We start from the raw sequence: 6,000 nt of genomic DNA on the forward strand, positions 1-6,000 counted from the left end.
TAGTTTTTAGCAATTTGATTATTATGTCTGTATTTATCCTAATTGAGGTTTACTGAGATTTTGGACTCTATAAACATAAAACTTTCACCACATTTAGTAAATTTTCAGCCATTGGTTCCTCAAAATTTTTCCCATTTTCTCTTTTTTCCCTTTAATACTCCAACTTTACTAATGCTAGTCTTATTGGTATTGTCCCACTTACACTTGAGGTTCTGCTTCCCTGCCCGCCCCCTTGTTTTTTTCTCTCTGCTCCTCAGATTGGATAATATATATCCATCTAGCTTCAAGTTTACTGGTTCTTTCTTCTATCATCCCAAGCTACTGTTAAGCTCATGTGAAATACAACTTTATTTTTATTTTTATTTTTTGTCTTTTTTGTCTTTCTCTAGGGCTGCACCTGCGGCATATGGAGGTTCCCAGGCTAGGGGTCTAATTGGAGCTGTAGCCACTGGCCTACGCCACAGCAACACAGGATCTGAGCTGCATCTGTGACCTACACCGCAGCTCATGGCAACGCCAGATCCTTAACCCACTGAGCAAGGCCAGGGGTCAAACCCTCACCCTCACGATTCCTAGACAGATTCATTAACCACCAAGCCACAACGGGAACTCCTGAAATACAATTTTAGATAGTGTACTTTTTACTTCGAGAATTTCCATTCATTACTTTTTTAATAGTTTCTTTGTCTCTGCTGAGATTTCCTATTTGTTTATTCACAAAGGGTATATGTTCCTTTACATACCTGGTCCTAGTTATAATAACTGCTTTAAACTCCTTGTAGGGTAATTCCAACGTCTGGGTCATCTCAAGTTTGGTCTCCCTTTAGTGTCTTTTCTTTAAATACGAGTCACATTTTCCTGTCTCTTCATATGCCTAGTAATTTTGTTTTTTTTTTAAGCATGTTTTTTTGATTGATTGACTGATTGTCTTAGGGCCACAGCCATGGCACATGGAGGTTCCCATGCTAGGGGTCAAACTGGAGCTGTAAGCCACCAGCCTATACCACAGCTCACAGAAATGCAGGATCCTTAACCCACTGAGTGAGGCCAGGGATCACACCTGCATCTTCATGGATGCTAATCAGATTTGTTTCTGCTGAGCCATGCCGGGAACTCCTGCCTAGTCATTTTGAATTGTATCCTACACGTTATGAATTATAGTCTCTGGACTCTGTTATATTACTCGAGAGAGAGCTAATTTTTTGTTTTGTTTTGTTTAGCACACAGTCAGCTTGGATGAAATCAAACTTCAACTTCCTATGTCTTACTCCATCAGGCTACTATTAAAAAAAAATACCATGTACTGAGTGATTTATAAACAATAGAAATTTATTTCTCAAAGTTCTGAAGGCTGGGAATCTATGATTAAGGCATTAATACATTAGACTTCAGGTAGGTACCCACTTCCTGGTTCATAGATGATCTAGATAACTGTCTTTTCACTATGTCCTTAAACATTAGAAGGGGGCAAGGGAGCTGTCTGGATTCTCTTTTATAGGCACTAATCCCATTCATGGGGTCTCCACCCTTACGATCTAATAATAAAAAGGCTCTACCTCCAAATACCATCACACTGGGGGTTACATTTCAACATACAAATGCCTGGGGTGGGGGTGGGGAACGCCTATTCAGACTACAGCATCTTATCTTCTCTGTGTGCTGAATGGCAGCTGAAATTTTGTGTTGAGTTATTTTATTTTTAACTGGGATGCTTGGAAGCTGAACTAAACATGCATAATTAAGGGTTGGCCAGAGGTATGAACAGAGTTTATGCAGCACTTGGAGCATTCACCGTCACTCAGTCTCTTCTGAGGTTTCCCCCTCGCACTTCCTAACTGCTGTGTTCACCCCACCCCTGATCTCTGGTACCTCAAGCCAGTTAGACTGCTCCAAACAGTAGCTATTTTAATTTAAACAGGAAATATTATCTGTTCTGTGCAGTAGAGAATAGTGACTATGCTTGTCAAAGCCACAAAAACAGAACCTCAGCTAATGTTGTTCTCTCTTGCCAGTATCCAGTACTCCCCTCAGTATCCATTTGCTTTTGGTTGCTCTCCAGTACCTTCAAATATTTTTTTTAACATTTTGTCCAACATTAAATTGTTATCTGTGGGAAGGTTGGACTGATAATAACCACTCAGTCATTACTGAAAGATAAAACACTATCCCTTGCTTTTTATTAAGCATAACTGTTTTTTCTGGCCACACCTGTGGCATGTAGACATTCCCTGGTCAGGGATCGAACCCCCACCACAGTAGTGACCCCAGCTGCTGCAGCGACAATGCCAGATCCTTAATCTGCTGTGCCACAAGGGAACTCCAATCATCATCATTTACTTACTCAGCTTTCCAATGTGTTATACTATGTAAACAGCCTAAAATTTCACATTATGACAACTTTAATCTGCTCCTCCATTCAGAGCAGTTACAAGTGAGCAGTTTGAGTTTATCTGCTTTTCTGTTTTTCTCAGTCTCATAAATGTGTGGATGATGAGTCAAATGTTGAACAACATTTGGCCTTGATGGAAATGGGCCAAACACTGTCTGTCATGTAGGCTGGTGTAAAGAACTCATAATTTTGCATCTGCCACTAACTAGGGATGAGCTCTTGGGTGATTCATAGTGATTCCAATGTTCATTTTCTTTATTTCTGCAAAAGAGATGAAAAATGCCACCCTCAGAAAGCTGTCAAGAAAACTGTGAATTAATGTAATGGAAAGGGTTTCCTCTTCCGCAGAAAACTACGCTTTGGGCATTAGGCATTGTCAATACTCTTTTTCTCAGTTACCAGCCAAAAGAAAGCCTACCATATAAGTACTGCATTGGGGTAAACCGTAGGTAAATTGGTAGATTGGGAGAAGTTAGACTTAAAGGTTTTTCTCGCATGAAAGAGATTATACCAGAGGAGCCCAATAAAAACTATAACCCCTGACACTGAACCTGTCTTTTTCTGGGCCTCTGTCTCTGCCTTGCCACCTGCTCTTCCAATAAATAGAAACATGTCGGGTGAAGCCCAGAGAAGGCTCACCAGCGTCCATCCTCAGGTTGGGATGATCATTTCCATTTGTATAATGCTTCTTAGTTTAAAGAATCATAACATACATCATCTCCCTTGATCAAAATGTGTTTTTTAGTCATTTAAATAAACACAGACACTTTGCATATTGCTTCATTTTCCACCTTGATTCACAAAGGATTTTAAAAGGTGATAACATTATCCTTTCTCTGTATCCCTCTTATTTTATAGCTACGGTGCCTACAATATACACTATTTTTTTTGTTTTGTTTTTAATGGATTGGATTAATTTTTGTTTTATATTGGAGTACAAAATAGCTATACTATAAATTAAATTATTACGGACACTAAGTCTTCCCCGAATGCCCAGACCTACTTCATAAAAATAAGAGAGAAAGATATCAGTGAGCAGAATTGTGTTCCTTCCAATGAGCAGGGCCATTCGGATGATTCAAATACCACATAAAAGTATGTCATTCAATTAACTAAAATAAACCTAGAAAAGGTCATGTTTCTCCAGTGAAGTTTGCACCATCCATAAAATTGGTGCAAACTTGATCGCAAAAATACCCCTTTTAAGCCCTGTCAGAATAAAATGTGAAGTTACTGACAAAGCTTTTGAAAAATGTAGTTCTGTTAGAGTTCCCTTCTAGCAGCAAGTTAAGGATCTGACATTGTCACTGCAGGAACTCAAGTCGCTGCTGTGGCGAGGGTTCAGTCCCTGGCCTGGGAATTTCCGCATGCTGCAGGCACAGCCAAAAGTAAAGAAATGAAACAAAATTTAGTTTTATTAAGGTATGATGGACATATAAAATTATCAGATATTTAAAGTGTATATCATGGTGATTTGCTTTACATGGTGAATGGATTCCTTCATCTAGTTAATGAACACATCCATTACGTCGTACTTTTTTTTTTTTGGTGGGAACATTTATGTTCTAATTTCTTGGCAAATTGTAATTATACAATTCTGTGTTAGCAACTATAGATACCATGTTTTACATTAGATCCTAAGACATTATTCATCTAATAACTAAAAGTCGGTGGCCCTTTTACCAACTTCACTCTGTTCCCCCCTCCCTGCCCCCAGCACCCACCCTTCTACCCTCTGTTTCTATGAGTTTGAATTTTTTTTTTTTAGATTCCACATATAAGTGATGCTCTGTAGTATTTGTCTTTCTCTGATTTTTGTGTATAAGAAAGGGGTCCAGTTTCAGTATTTTCCATATGGCTCTTCAGTATTCCCAGCACCATTTTTTTTTTTTTTTTTTTTTTAGGGCCACACCTGAGGCATATGGAGGTTCCCAGGCTAGGGGTCGAATTGGAGCTACAGCTGCTGGCCACAGCCACAGCCACGGCAACATCAGATCCGAGCCGTGTCTTGGACCTACACCACAGCTCACGACAACGCCTCTTCCTTAACCCACTGAGCAAGGCCAGGGATCAAACCCGAAACCTCATGGTTCCTAGTCAGATTTGTTTCTGCTGTATCATTCCCCCAGCACCATTTATTGAAGATACTATCCATTCCCCATTATATATCCTAGGCTCCATTGTTATAAATAAATTGACCAAATATTCATATTTACCTCTGAGCTCTCTATTCTGTTGCACCGATCTATGTGTGTGTGTGTTTACACCAATACCATAGTGCTTTGATAACTATAGCTTCATAATATAGTTTTAAATTAGAACACTTGATGCATTCAGCCTCATTCTTTGTCAAGACTGCTTTGACTTTTCAGGGGCTTTTTGTGGTTGCATACAAATTTTAGGATTTTTCTATTTTTGTGAAAAATTCCATTGTAATTTTGATAGGGACTGCATTGATGCTGTAGATTGTTTGGATAGTATAGACATTTTAACAATATAATTCTTCTAATCCATGAATATAAAATATTTTTCCATTTATTTGGGTCTCATTCAGTTTCTTTAATCAATGTCTTATAGTTTTCATTGTATAGATCTTTCACTACCTTGGTTAAATTAATTCCTAGATATTTCATTCTTTTTTATTCAATTGCAAATAGGATTGTTTTCATAATTTCTCTTTCTGATAGTTCATTATTACTGAATAGAAACACAACTGATTTTAGTCTATTGATTTTTATATCCTGAAACTTTACTTGTTATTCATTCTAATAGTTTTTGGTGAAATCTCTAAAGTTTTCTATCTATACATAATATCATGTCATCTGCAAACAGATAGTTTTACATCTTTCTTTCTGATTTGGATGCTTTTTATTTTCTTTCTTCCAGCTTTTCATCATTGAATGTTATATTAGTTGTGGCCTTGTCATACATGGATTTAATAGGTTGAGCTATGCACTATACCTCCAGTTCATTGAGAGCTTTTTATTATAAATGGATGTATAATTTTGTCACATGCTTTTCTGCATTAATTAATATGATCATATGATTTTTTTTGTACCTCATTTTGTTAATGTGGTGTATCACATTGATTTGTGGATGTTGAGCCATCCTTGCACCTCTGGAGTAAATCTTAATTAATCATAGTGTATAATAATCCTTTTACTGTATTGTTGAATTTGGTTAGCTAATATTGTAAGGATTTTTATATCTGTATTCACAGGGATATTGGTCTATAATTCTCTTGTAGTATCTTTGTCTCATTTTGGTATTAGAATAATGCTGGCCTTGTAAAATGAATTTGGATGTACTCCCTTATCTTCAGACTTTTGGAAGAGTTTTAGAGGATTTGTATTAATTCTTCCTTAAATGTTCAAAATAATTCACCAAGGAAGCCATGTAATCCTGGGCTTCTCTTTGTTGGAGGGTTTTTGATTACTGATCCAATCTCCTTACTAATATTTGGTCTGACCATATTTTCTCTTTCTTCATAATTCAGTCTTGGTAGGCTGTGTGTTTCTAGGAATTTATCCATTTCTTCTAGGTTGTCCAACTTTTTTATGTATAATTGTTTATAGTAGTCTCTTATGATGCTTTTTATTTCTGTAGCATCA

Source organism: Sus scrofa, chromosome 7 (genome assembly GCF_000003025.6).
Source record: "Sus scrofa isolate TJ Tabasco breed Duroc chromosome 7, Sscrofa11.1, whole genome shotgun sequence".
NCBI classification, from domain to species: domain Eukaryota; kingdom Metazoa; phylum Chordata; class Mammalia; order Artiodactyla; family Suidae; genus Sus; species Sus scrofa.